Below are 15,000 nucleotides of genomic sequence, written 5' to 3'. Positions count from 1 at the left end.
CCGTAACTTCCTTAATAATTGAGCTAGGACAAAAAATCGACACGCTATCTTGCAGGAAAAAATCCGGGGAACACGATGGCGTCGTCAAAAGTGCAGGTCGTCGAGCTCGTTTTCGAGAAAAAAAAAAAAAAAATTCTCAAAATTCGACAAAAAAATAAAACGATCAGTGGACCGTGTAGAGAATATAAAACTGCATAAGAATCGTATAGACGAAAATTGGCGTTCACGTGCTCGTTTTTGTGGAAAAAATTAAAAAAGCTCTCAAACTTCGAGATAAAAAAAAAAAAAACCATCTACCAGGTAGCCAACGGTAAACGGTACAAGTATCGTACGGGCGAAAATGAGCGTTACCGTGCTCGTTTTCGAGTTATTGACGAAAAACAGCCTGGAGCGATCGCTCCGGCGGTCGACGCGCGAAAGTTTCTAAGTCCGCTCTGCTCCGAAACACCGCTCCGGCGTCAAAAATCGTCGTAGGACAAAAAATAGACACGCTATCTTGCAGGAAAAAATCCGGGGAACACGATGGCGTCGTCAAAAGTGCAGGTCGTCGAGCTAGTTTTCGAGAAAAAAAAAAAAAATTCTCAAAACTCGACAAAAAAATAAAACGATCAGTGGACCGTGTAGAGAATCTAAAACTGCATAAGAATCGTATAGACCAAAATTGGCGTTCACGTGCTCGTTTTTGAGAAAAAAAGTTAAAAAAGCTCTCAAAATTCGAGATAAAAAAAAAACAAACCATCTGCCAGGTAGCCAACGGTAAACGGTACAAGTATCGTACGGGCGAAAACGAGCGTTACCGTGCTCGTTTTCGAGTTATTGACGAAAAACAGCCTGGAGCGATCGGTCCGGCGGTCGACGCGCGAAAGTTTCTAAGTCCGCTCTGCTCCGAATCATCGCTCCGGCGTCAAAAATCGTCGTAGGACAAAAAATCGCCACCCTATCTTGCAGGAAAAAATCCGGGGAACACGATGGCGTCGTCAAAAGTGCAGGTCGTCGAGCTCGTTTTCGAAAAAAAAAAAAAAAATTCTCAAAATTCGACAAAAAAATAAAACGAACAGTGGACCGTGTAGAGAATATAAAACTGCATAAGAATCGTATAGACGAAAATTGGCGTTCACGTGCTCGTTTTTGTGGAAAAAATTAAAAAAGCTCTCAAACTTCGAGATAAAAAAAAAAAGAACCATCTACCAGGTAGCCAACGGTAAACGGTACAAGTATCGTACGGGCGAAAATGAGCGTTACCGTGCTCGTTTTCGAGTTATTGACGAAAAACAGCCTGGAGCGATCGCTCCGGCGGTCGACGCGCTAAAGTTTCTAAGTCCGCTCTGCTCCGAACCACCGCTCCGGCGTCAAAAATCGTCGTAGGACAAAAAATAGACACGCTATCTTGCAGGAAAAAATCCGGGGAACACGATGGCGTCGTCAAAAGTGCAGGTCGTCGAGCTCGTTTTCGAGAAAAAAAAAAAAAAATTCTCAAAATTCGACAAAAAAATAAAACGATCAGTGGACCGTGTAGACAATATAAAACTGCATAAGAATCGTATAGACGAAAATTGGCGTTCACGTGCTCGTTTTTGTGGAAAAAATTAAAAAAGCTCTCAAACTTCGAGATATAAAAAAAAAAAAACCGTCTACCAGGTAGCCAACGGTAAACGGTACAAGTATCGTACGGGCGAAAATGAGCGTTACCGTGCTCGTTTTCGAGTTATTGACGAAAAACAGCCTGGAGCGATCGCTCCGGCGGTCGACGCGCGAAAGTTTCTAAGTCCGCTCTGCTCCGAAACACCGCTCCGGCGTCAAAAATCGTCGTAGGACAAAAAATAGACACGCTATCTTGCAGGAAAAAATCCGGGGAACACGATGGCGTCGTCAAAAGTGCAGGTCGTCGAGCTAGTTTTCGAGAAAAAAAAAAAAAAATTCTCAAAACTCGACAAAAAAATAAAACGATCAGTGGACCGTGTAGAGAATCTAAAACTGCATAAGAATCGTATAGACCAAAATTGGCGTTCACGTGCTCGTTTTTGAGAAAAAAGTTAAAAAAGCTCTCAAAATTCGAGATAAAAAAAAAACAAACCATCTGCCAGGTAGCCAACGGTAAACGGTACAAGTATCGTACGGGCGAAAACGAGCGTTACCGTGCTCGTTTTCGAGTTATTGACGAAAAACAGCCTGGAGCGATCGGTCCGGCGGTCGACGCGCGAAAGTTTCTAAGTCCGCTCTGCTCCGAATCATCGCTCCGGCGTCAAAAATCGTCGTAGGACAAAAAATCGCCACCCTATCTTGCAGGAAAAAATCCGGGGAACACGATGGCGTCGTCAAAAGTGCAGGTCGTCGAGCTCGTTTTCGAAAAAAAAAAAAAAAATTCTCAAAATTCGACAAAAAAATAAAACGAACAGTGGACCGTGTAGAGAATATAAAACTGCATAAGAATCGTATAGACGAAAATTGGCGTTCACGTGCTCGTTTTTGTGGAAAAAATTAAAAAAGCTCTCAAACTTCGAGATAAAAAAAAAAAGAACCATCTACCAGGTAGCCAACGGTAAACGGTACAAGTATCGTACGGGCGAAAATGAGCGTTACCGTGCTCGTTTTCGAGTTATTGACGAAAAACAGCCTGGAGCGATCGCTCCGGCGGTCGACGCGCTAAAGTTTCTAAGTCCGCTCTGCTCCGAAACACCGCTCCGGCGTCAAAAATCGTCGTAGGACAAAAAATAGACACGCTATCTTGCAGGAAAAAATCCGGGGAACACGATGGCGTCGTCAAAAGTGCAGGTCGTCGAGCTCGTTTTCGAGAAAAAAAAAAAAAATTCTCAAAATTCGACAAAAAAATAAAACGATCAGTGGACCGTGTAGACAATATAAAACTGCATAAGAATCGTATAGACGAAAATTGGCGTTCACGTGCTCGTTTTTGTGGAAAAAATTAAAAAAGCTCTCAAACTTCGAGAATAAAAAAAAAAAAACCGTCTACCAGGTAGCCAACGGTAAACGGTACAAGTATCGTACGGGCGAAAATGAGCGTTACCGTGCTCGTTTTCGAGTTATTGACGAAAAACAGCCTGGAGCGATCGCTCCGGCGGTCGACGCGCGAAAGTTTCTAAGTCCGCTCTGCTCCGAAACACCGCTCCGGCGTCAAAAATCGTCGTAGGACAAAAAATAGACACGCTATCTTGCAGGAAAAAATCCGGGGAACACGATGGCGTCGTCAAAAGTGCAGGTCGTCGAGCTAGTTTTCGAGAAAAAAAAAAAAAAATTCTCAAAACTCGACAAAAAAATAAAACGATCAGTGGACCGTGTAGAGAATCTAAAACTGCATAAGAATCGTATAGACCAAAATTGGCGTTCACGTGCTCGTTTTTGAGAAAAAAGTTAAAAAAGCTCTCAAAATTCGAGATAAAAAAAAAACAAACCATCTGCCAGGTAGCCAACGGTAAACGGTACAAGTATCGTACGGGCGAAAACGAGCGTTACCGTGCTCGTTTTCGAGTTATTGACGAAAAACAGCCTGGAGCGATCGGTCCGGCGGTCGACGCGCGAAAGTTTCTAAGTCCGCTCTGCTCCGAATCATCGCTCCGGCGTCAAAAATCGTCGTAGGACAAAAAATCGCCACCCTATCTTGCAGGAAAAAATCCGGGGAACACGATGGCGTCGTCAAAAGTGCAGGTCGTCGAGCTCGTTTTCGAAAAAAAAAAAAAAATTCTCAAAATTCGACAAAAAAATAAAACGAACAGTGGACCGTGTAGAGAATATAAAACTGCATAAGAATCGTATAGACGAAAATTGGCGTTCACGTGCTCGTTTTTGTGGAAAAAATTAAAAAAGCTCTCAAACTTCGAGATAAAAAAAAAAAGAACCATCTACCAGGTAGCCAACGGTAAACGGTACAAGTATCGTACGGGCGAAAATGAGCGTTACCGTGCTCGTTTTCGAGTTATTGACGAAAAACAGCCTGGAGCGATCGCTCCGGCGGTCGACGCGCTAAAGTTTCTAAGTCCGCTCTGCTCCGAAACACCGCTCCGGCGTCAAAAATCGTCGTAGGACAAAAAATAGACACGCTATCTTGCAGGAAAAAATCCGGGGAACACGATGGCGTCGTCAAAAGTGCAGGTCGTCGAGCTCGTTTTCGAGAAAAAAAAAAAAAATTCTCAAAATTCGACAAAAAAATAAAACGATCAGTGGACCGTGTAGACAATATAAAACTGCATAAGAATCGTATAGACGAAAATTGGCGTTCACGTGCTCGTTTTTGTGGAAAAAATTAAAAAAGCTCTCAAACTTCGAGATAAAAAAAAAAAAAACCGTCTACCAGGTAGCCAACGGTAAACGGTACAAGTATCGTACGGGCGAAAACGAGCGTTACCGTGCTCGTTTTCGAGTTATTGACGAAAAACAGCCTGGAGCGATCGGTCCGGCGGTCGACGCGCGAAAGTTTCTAAGTCCGCTCTGCTCCGAATCATCGCTCCGGCGTCAAAAATCGTCGTAGGACAAAAAATCGCCACCCTATCTTGCAGGAAAAAATCCGGGGAACACGATGGCGTCGTCAAAAGTGCAGGTCGTCGAGCTCGTTTTCGAGAAAAAAAAAAAAAAATTCTCAAAATTCGACAAAAAAATAAAACGATCACTGGACCGTGTAGAGAATATAAAACTGCATAAGAATCGTATAGACGAAAATTGGCGTTCACGTGCTCGTTTTTGTTGAAAAAATTAAAAAAGCTCTCAAACTTCGAGATAAAAAAAAAAAAAAACCATCTACCAGGTAGCCAACGGTAAACGGTACAAGTATCGTACGGGCGAAAATGAGCGTTACCGTGCTCGTTTTCGAGTTATTGACGAAAAACAGCCTGGAGCGATCGCTCCGGCGGTCGACGCGCGAAAGTTTCTAAGTCCGCTCTGCTCCGAAACACCGCTCCGGCGTCAAAAATCGTCGTAGGACAAAAAATCGCCACCCTATCTTGCAGGAAAAAATCCGGGGAACACGATGGCGTCGTCAAAAGTGCAGGTCGTCGAGCTCGTTTTCGAGAAAAAAAAAAAAAAATTCTCAAAATTCGACAAAAAAATAAAACGATCATTGGACCGTGTAGAGAATCTAAAACTGCATAAGAATCGTACAGACGAAAATTGGCGTTCACGTGCTCGTTTTTGTGGAAAAAATTAAAAAAGCTCTCAAACTTCGAGATAAAAAAAAAAAAAACCATCTACCAGGTAGCCAACGGTAAACGGTACAAGTATCGTACGGGCGAAAACGAGCGTTACCGTGCTCGTTTTCGAGTTATTGACGAAAAACAGCCTGGAGCGATCGGTCCGGCGGTCGACGCGCGAAAGTTTCTAAGTCCGCTCTGCTCCGAATCATCGCTCCGGCGTCAAAAATCGTCGTAGGACAAAAAATAGACACGCTATCTTGCAGGAAAAAATCCGGGGAACACGATGGCGTCGTCAAAAGTGCAGGTCGTCGAGCTCGTTTTCGAGAAAAAAAAAAAAAAATTCTCAAAATTCGACAAAAAAATAAAACGATCAGTGGACCGTGTAGAGAATATAAAACTGCATAAGAATCGTATAGACGAAAATTGGCGTTCACGTGCTCGTTTTTGTGGAAAAAATTAAAAAAGCTCTCAAACTTCGAGATAAAAAAAAAAAAAACCATCTACCAGGTAGCCAACGGTAAACGGTACAAGTATCGTACGGGCGAAAATGAGCGTTACCGTGCTCGTTTTCGAGTTATTGACGAAAAACAGCCTGGAGCGATCGCTCCGGCGGTCGACGCGCGAAAGTTTTCAAGTCCGCTCTGCTCCGAAACACCGCTCCGGCGTCAAAAATCGTCGTAGGACAAAAAATAGACACGCTATCTTGCAGGAAAATATCCGGGGAACACGATGGCGTCGTCAAAAGTGCAGGTCGTCGAGCTCGTTTTCGAGAAAAAAAAAAAAAATTCTCAAAATTCGACAAAAAAATAAAACGATCATTGGACCGTGTAGAGAATCTAAAACTGCATAAGAATCGTATAGACCAAAATTGGCCTTAACGTGCTGGTTTTCGAGTTATTGACGATAAGCCGGATATATATGTCCGAGATAAAAAAAAAGATAGGGACAGGTGGGAATCTCCTATACTATCACGGGCGTGTATTCTCCTACTAGTTTGATGGTTGTTGTTGCATAAACCAGCGACTGTTTGGCCCGCCGTTTAACCGCGCGGTTTAAAATTGCAACACAATGTTGGTGTCGCTCCGGGGTGAAAAAATGGAAAAACGACATACTTTACGCATAGGGGCGGCTGATCTTAACATATTTTGTCATGTCACCACCCCAGTGACTCTAAGACGGATTTTGCCGTCGCACGTTTTTTTATTAAAAAGTTATTAGTATATAAAAGATTTCGTTAAGCAAAAAGACACGAATATGGGAGTAGGACAAAAAATCGCCAGCCTATCTTGCAGGAAAAAATCCGGGGAACACGATGGCGTCGTCAAAAGTGCAGGTCGTCGAGCTAGTTTTCGAGAAAAAAAAAAAAAAATTCTCAAAACTCGACAAAAAAATAAAACGATCAGTGGACCGTGTAGAGAATCTAAAACTGCATAAGAATCGTATAGACCAAAATTGGCGTTCACGTGCTCGTTTTTGAGAAAAAAGTTAAAAAAGCTCTCAAAATTCGAGATAAAAAAAAAACAAACCATCTGCCAGGTAGCCAACGGTAAACGGTACAAGTATCGTACGGGCGAAAACGAGCGTTACCGTGCTCGTTTTCGAGTTATTGACGAAAAACAGCCTGGAGCGATCGGTCCGGCGGTCGACGCGCGAAAGTTTCTAAGTCCGCTCTGCTCCGAATCATCGCTCCGGCGTCAAAAATCGTCGTAGGACAAAAAATCGCCACCCTATCTTGCAGGAAAAAATCCGGGGAACACGATGGCGTCGTCAAAAGTGCAGGTCGTCGAGCTCGTTTTCGAGAAAAAAAAAAAAAAATTCTCAAAATTCGACAAAAAAATAAAACGAACAGTGGACCGTGTAGAGAATATAAAACTGCATAAGAATCGTATAGACGAAAATTGGCGTTCACGTGCTCGTTTTTGTGGAAAAAATTAAAAAAGCTCTCAAACTTCGAGATAAAAAAAAAAAGAACCATCTACCAGGTAGCCAACGGTAAACGGTACAAGTATCGTACGGGCGAAAATGAGCGTTACCGTGCTCGTTTTCGAGTTATTGACGAAAAACAGCCTGGAGCGATCGCTCCGGCGGTCGACGCGCTAAAGTTTCTAAGTCCGCTCTGCTCCGAAACACCGCTCCGGCGTCAAAAATCGTCGTAGGACAAAAAATAGACACGCTATCTTGCAGGAAAAAATCCGGGGAACACGATGGCGTCGTCAAAAGTGCAGGTCGTCGAGCTCGTTTTCGAGAAAAAAAAAAAAAAATTCTCAAAATTCGACAAAAAAATAAAACGATCAGTGGACCGTGTAGACAATATAAAACTGCATAAGAATCGTATAGACGAAAATTGGCGTTCACGTGCTCGTTTTTGTGGAAAAAATTAAAAAAGCTCTCAAACTTCGAGATAAAAAAAAAAAAAACCGTCTACCAGGTAGCCAACGGTAAACGGTACAAGTATCGTACGGGCGAAAACGAGCGTTACCGTGCTCGTTTTCGAGTTATTGACGAAAAACAGCCTGGAGCGATCGGTCCGGCGGTCGACGCGCGAAAGTTTCTAAGTCCGCTCTGCTCCGAATCATCGCTCCGGCGTCAAAAATCGTCGTAGGACAAAAAATCGCCACCCTATCTTGCAGGAAAAAATCCGGGGAACACGATGGCGTCGTCAAAAGTGCAGGTCGTCGAGCTCGTTTTCGAGAAAAAAAAAAAAAAATTCTCAAAATTCGACAAAAAAATAAAACGATCAGTGGACCGTGTAGAGAATATAAAACTGCATAAGAATCGTATAGACGAAAATTGGCGTTCACGTGCTCGTTTTTGTTGAAAAAATTAAAAAAGCTCTCAAACTTCGAGATAAAAAAAAAAAAAACCATCTACCAGGTAGCCAACGGTAAACGGTACAAGTATCGTACGGGCGAAAATGAGCGTTACCGTGCTCGTTTTCGAGTTATTGACGAAAAACAGCCTGGAGCGATCGCTCCGGCGGTCGACGCGCGAAAGTTTCTAAGTCCGCTCTGCTCCGAATCATCGCTCCGGCGTCAAAAATCGTCGTAGGACAAAAAATAGACACGCTATCTTGCAGGAAAAAATCCGGGGAACACGATGGCGTCGTCAAAAGTGCAGGTCGTCGAGCTCGTTTTCGAGAAAAAAAAAAAAAAATTCTGAAAATTCGACAAAAAAATAAAACGATCAGTGGACCGTGTAGAGAATATAAAACTGCATAAGAATCGTATAGACGAAAATTGGCGTTCACGTGCTCGTTTTTGTGGAAAAAATTAAAAAAGCTCTCAAACTTCGAGATAAAAAAAAAAAAAACCATCTACCAGGTAGCCAACGGTAAACGGTACAAGTATCGTACGGGCGAAAATGAGCGTTACCGTGCTCGTTTTCGAGTTATTGACGAAAAACAGCCTGGAGCGATCGCTCCGGCGGTCGACGCGCGAAAGTTTCTAAGTCCGCTCTGCTCCGAAACACCGCTCCGGCGTCAAAAATCGTCGTAGGACAAAAAATAGACACGCTATCTTGCAGGAAAAAATCCGGGGAACACGATGGCGTCGTCAAAAGTGCAGGTCGTCGAGCTCGTTTTCGAGAAAAAAAAAAAAAAATTCTCAAAATTCGACAAAAAAATAAAACGATCACTGGACCGTGTAGAGAATATAAAACTGCATAAGAATCGTATAGACGAAAATTGGCGTTCACGTGCTCGTTTTTGAGAAAAAAGTTAAAAAAGCTCTCAAAATTCGAGATAAAAAAAAAACAAACCATCTGCCAGGTAGCCAACGGTAAACGGTACAAGTATCGTACGGGCGAAAACGAGCGTTACCGTGCTCGTTTTCGAGTTATTGACGAAAAACAGCCTGGAGCGATCGGTCCGGCGGTCGACGCGCGAAAGTTTCTAAGTCCGCTCTGCTCCGAATCATCGCTCCGGCGTCAAAAATCGTCGTAGGACAAAAAATCGCCACCCTATCTTGCAGGAAAAAATCCGGGGAACACGATGGCGTCGTCAAAAGTGCAGGTCGTCGAGCTCGTTTTCGAGAAAAAAAAAAAAAAATTCTCAAAATTCGACAAAAAAATAAAACGATCATTGGACCGTGTAGAGAATCTAAAACTGCATAAGAATCGTATAGACCAAAATTGGCCTTAACGTGCTGGTTTTCGAGTTATTGACGATAAGCCGGTATATATATGTCCGAGATAAAAAAAAAGATAGGGACAGTGGGAATCTCCTATACTATCACGGGCGTGTATTCTCCTACTAGTTTGATGGTTGCTGTTGCATAAACCACCGACTGTTTGGCCCGCCGTTTAACCGCGCAGTTTAAAATTGCAACACAATGTTGGTGTCGCTCCGGATCGAAAAAATGGAAAAACGACATACTTTACGCATAGGGGCGGCTGATCTTAACATATTTTGTCAATGTCATCTTCCCAGTGACCCTAGGAAGGAGTTTGCCGTTGCACGTTTTCCTATTAAAAAGTAATTAGTGTACAAAAATTTTCGTGAAGCAAAAAACAAGAATGTGAAAGTACGTTCCATGAGCATTACGGTGAATAAAACAGAAAATTAAAAATTCCCGAGGGGTTGAACAGCATCATATTGAATTCGTTTTGCTGACTGGGGTCTGCGCCCCCCAGACCCCCGCTACACTAGCCCAGACCAAACCCACTTTGTAATAGTGGTATCATATTAAATTGAACAGCATCGTACTTAATTCGTTTTGCTGAATGGGGGGCTGCGCCCCCCAAACCCCCGCTACACTAGCCCAGACCTAACCCATTTTGTAATAGCGGTATCAAATTAAATTGAACAGCATCGTACTAAATTCGTTTTGCTGACTGGGGGGCTGCGCCCCCCAGACCCCCGCAACACTAGCCCGGACCTAACCCACTTTGTAATAGCGGTATCATATTAAATTGAACAGCATCGTACTAAATTCGTTTTGCTGAATGGGGGGCTGCGCCCCCCAAACCCCCGCTACACTAGCCCAGACCTAACCCATTTTGTAATAGCGGTATCAAATTAAATTGAACAGCATCATATTGAATTCGTTTTGCTGACTGGGTCTGCGCCCCCCAGACCCCCGCTACAATAGCCCAGACCTAACCCACTTTGTAATAGTGGTATCATATTAAATTGAACAGCATCGTACTTAATTCGTTTTGCTGAATGGGGGGCTGCGCCCCCCAAACCCCCGCTACACTAGCCCAGACCTAACCCATTTTGTAATAGCGGTATCAAATTAAATTGAACAGCATCGTACTAAATTCGTTTTGCTGACAGGGGTCTGCGCCCCCCAGACCCCCGCTACACTAGCCCAGACCTAACCCCCTTTGTAATAGCGGTATCATATTAAATTGAACAGCATCATATTGAATTCGTTTTGCTGACTGGGGTCTGCGCGCCCCAGACCCCCGCAACACTAGCCCGGACCTAACCCACTTTGTAATAGCGGTATCACATTAAATTGAACAGCATCGTACTAAATTCGTTTTGCTGAATGGGGGGCTGCGCCCCCCAAACCCCCGCTACACTAGCCCAGACCTAACCCATTTTGTAATAGCGGTATCAAACTAAATTGAACAGCATCATATTGAATTCGTTTTGCCGACTGGGGTCTGCGCCCCCCAGACCCCCGCTACAATAGCCCAGACCTAACCCACTTTGTAATAGTGGTATCATATTAAATTGAACAGCATCGTACTTAATTCGTTTTGCTGAATGGGGGGCTGCGCCCCCCAAACCCCCGCTACACTAGCCCAGACCTAACCCATTTTGTAATAGCGGTATCAAATTAAATTGAACAGCATCGTACTAAATTCGTTTTGCTGACAGGGGTCTGCGCCCCCCAGACCCCCGCTACACTAGCCCAGACCTAACCCCCTTTGTAATAGCGGTATCATATTAAATTGAACAGCATCATGTTGAATTCGTTTTGCTGACTGGGGTCTGCGCGCCCCAGACCCCCGCAACACTAGCCCGGACCTAACCCACTTTGTAATAGCGGTATCATATTAAATTGAACAGCATCGTACTAAATTCGTTTTGCTGAATGGGGGGCTGCGCCCCCCAAACCCCCGCTACACTAGCCCAGACCTAACCCATTTTGTAATAGCGGTATCAAATTAAATTGAACAGCATCATATTGAATTCGTTTTGCTGACTGGGGTCTGCGCCCCCCAGACCCCCGCTACACTAGCCCAGACCTAACCCACTTTGTAATAGTGGTATCATATTAAATTGAACAGCATCGTACATAATTCGTTTTGCTGAATGGGGGGCTGCGCCCCCCAAACCCCCGCTACACTAGCCCAGACCTAACCCATTTTGTAATAGCTGTATCAAATTAAATTGAACAGCATCATATTGAATTCGTTTTGCTGACAGGGGTCTGCGCCCCCCAGACCCCCGCTACACTAGCCCAGACCTAACCCACTTTGTAATAGTGGTATCATATTAAATTGAACAGCATCGTACATAATTCGTTTTGCTGAATGGGGGGCTGCGCCCCCCAAACCCCCGCTACACTAGCCCAGACCTAACCCATTTTGTAATAGCGGTATCAAATTAAATTGAACAGCATCGTACTAAATTCGTTTTGCTGACAGGGGTCTGCGCCCCCCAAACCCCCGCTACACTAGCCCAGACCTAACCCATTTTGTAATAGCGGTATCAAATTAAATTGAACAGCATCATATTGAATTCGTTTTGCTGACTGGGGTCTGCGCCCCCCAAACCCCCGCTACACCAGCCCAGACCTAACCCATTTTGTAATAGCGGTATCAAATTAAATTGAGCAGCATCATATTGAATTCGTTTTGCTGACAGGGGTCTGCGCCCCCCAGTCCCCCGCTACACTAGCCCAGACCTAACCCCCTTTGTAATAGCGGTATCATATTAAATTGAACAGCATCATATTGAATTCGTTTTGCTGACTGGGGTCTGCGCGCCCCAAACCCCCGCAACACTGGCCCAGACCTAGCCCATTTTGTAATGACTGTATTGGAACTGCGTTAGGGCTAGTTTAGAATTGGTTAGGTGAAGTAATGCGGAGAGCAGTTTCGCCTGCGTCCCGGGATGCTTGTTGGCATGAGTGGTGTCTGAATGAGTAAAGACGGATGAGACACTTGTGGGGTATGGTGAGTCAGATTCTCAAACTACCCATATATTCTTCTGAGGCATGGGTGCCTATCCAAGGATCTCCTTCGGTATCTAAAACAGAAATAAAAAAAAAAAAACAAAAAAAAAAAAAAAAAATGAATATGGACTGTGTTAGGACTGAATTGGATAAGGTCTGGGTTACGTCTCGGTTAGGTCTGAGTTAGGACTGGTTTAAGACTGGGTTAGGACTGGGTTAGGACTGGGTTAGGACTGGGTTAGGTCTGGGTTAGGTCTGGGTTATTTCTGGGTTAGGTCTGGGTTAGGTCTGGGTTAGGTCTGGGTTAGGTCTGGGTTAGGACTGGATTAGGTCTGGGTTAGGACTGGGTTAGTACTGGGTTAGGACTGGGTTAGGTCTGGGTTAGGTCTGGGTTATTTCTGGGTTAGGTCTGGGTTAGGTCTGGGTTAGGTCTGGGTTAGGGCTGGGTTAGGTCTGGGTTAGGTCTGGGTCAGGTCTGGGGTATTTCTGGGTTAGGACTGGGTTAGGTCTGGGTTAGGTCTGGGTTATTTCTGGGTTAGGTCTGGGTTAGGTCTGGGTTAGGTCTGGGTTAGGTCTGGGTTAGGTCTGGGTTAGGTCTGGGTTAGGACTGGGTTAGTACTGGGTTAGGACTGGGTTAGGTCTGGGTTAGGTCTGGGTTATTTCTGGGTTAGGTCTGGGTTAGGTCTGGGTTAGGTCTGGGTTAGGATTGGGTTAGGTCTGGTTTAGGACTGGGTTAGGTCTAGGTTAGGACTGGGTTAGGTCTGGGTTAGGTCTGGGTTAGGACTGGGTTAGGTCTGGGTTAGGACTGGGTTAGTACTGGGTTAGGACTGGGTTAGGTCTGGGTTAGGTCTGGGTTATTTCTGGGTTAGGTCTGGGTTAGGTCTGGGTTAGGTCTGGGTTAGGGCTGGGTTAGGTCTGGGTTAGGTCTGGGTCAGGTCTGGGGTATTTCTGGGTTAGGACTGGGTTAGGTCTGGGTTAGGTCTGGGTTATTTCTGGGTTAGGTCTGGGTTAGGTCTGGGTTAGGTCTGGGTTAGGTCTGGGTTAGGTCTGGGTTAGGTCTGGGTTAGGACTGGGTTAGTACTGGGTTAGGACTGGGTTAGGTCTGGGTTAGGTCTGGGTTATTTCTGGGTTAGGTCTGGGTTAGGTCTGGGTTAGGTCTGGGTTAGGGCTGGGTTAGGACTGGGTTAGGACTGGGTTAGGTCTGGGTTAGGACTGGGTTAGGACTGGGTTAGGTCTGGGTTAGGTCTGGGTTAGGACTGGGTTAGGTCTGGGTTAGGACTGGGCTAGGACTGGGTTAGGTCTGGGTTAGGTCTGGGTTAGGTTTGGGTTAGGACTGGGTAGGTTCTGGGTTAGGACTTGGTTAGGACTAGGTTAGGACTGTGTTAGGACTGGGTTAGGTCTGGGTTAGGTCTGGGTTAGGACTGGGTTAGGTCTGGGTTAGGACTGGGTTAGGTCTGGGTTAGGTCTGGGTTCGGTCTGGGTTAGGTCTGGGTTAGGTCTGGGTTAGGACTGGGTTAGGACTGGGTTAGGTCTGGGTTAGGACTGGGTTAGGACTGGGTTAGGTCTGGGTTAGGACTGGGTTAGGACTGGGTTAGGTCTGGGTTAGGACTGGGTTAGGACTGGGTTAGGTCTGGGTTAGGTCTGGGTTAGGACTGGGTTAGGTCTGGGTTAGGACTGGGTTAGGTCTGGGTTAGTACTGGATTTGGTTAGGTCTGGGTTAGGTCTGGGTTAGGTCTGGGTTAGGACTGGGTTAGGACTGGGTTAGGTCTGGGTTAGGACTGGGTTAGGACTGGGTTAGGACTGGGTTAGGTCTGGGTTAGGTCTGGGTTATTTCTGGGTTAGGTCTGGGTTAGGTCTGGGTTAGGTCTGGGTTAGGTCTGGGTTAGGTCTGGGTTAGGTCTGGGTTAGGACTGGGTTAGGACTGGGTTAGGTCTGGGTTAGGTCTGGGTTAGGACTGGGTTAGGTCTGGGTTAGGACTGGGTTAGGTCTGGGTTAGGTCTGGGTTCGGTCTGGGTTAGGACTGGGTTAGGACTGGGTTAGGTCTGGGTTAGGTCTGGGTTAGGACTGGGTTAGGTCTGGGTTAGGTCTGGGTTCGGTCTGGGTTAGGTCTGGGTTAGGTCTGGCTTAGGACTGGGTTAGGACTGGGTTAGGTCTGGGTTAGGACTGGGTTAGGTCTGGGTTAGGACTGGGTTAGGACTGGGTTAGGTCTGGGTTAGGACTGGGTTAGGACTGGGTTAGGTCTGGGTTAGGTCTGGGTTAGGACTGGGTTAGGTCTGGGTTAGGACTGGGTTAGGTCTGGGTTATTTCTGGGTTAGGTCTGGGTTAGGTCTGGGTTAGGTCTGGGTTAGGTCTGGGTTAGGTCTGGGTTAGGTCTGGGTTAGGACTGGGTTAGGTCTGGGTTAGGTCTGGGTTAGGACTGGGTTAGGTCTGGGTTAGGACTGGGTTAGGTCTGGGTTAGGTCTGGGTTCGGTCTGGGTTAGGACTGGGTTAGGTCTGGGTTAGGTCTGGGTTAGGTCTGGGTTAGGTCTGGGTTAGGTCTGGGTTAGGTCTGGGTTAGGACTGGGTTAGGACTGGGTTAGGTCTGGGTTAGGTCTGGGTTAGGACTGGGTTAGGTCTGGGTTAGTACTGGGTTAGGACTGGGTTAGGTCTGGGTTGGTACTGGATTTGGTTTGGTCGGGCTTCGGTTGAGACTAGATTCGAGTAGAACTAAGTTTGCGACTGATCGGTCC

The sequence above is a fragment of the Colletes latitarsis genome, unplaced genomic scaffold (genome assembly GCF_051014445.1).
Source record: "Colletes latitarsis isolate SP2378_abdomen unplaced genomic scaffold, iyColLati1 scaffold0130, whole genome shotgun sequence".
NCBI classification, from domain to species: Eukaryota; Metazoa; Arthropoda; class Insecta; order Hymenoptera; family Colletidae; genus Colletes; species Colletes latitarsis.
This window is presented reverse-complemented; position numbering follows the sequence as displayed.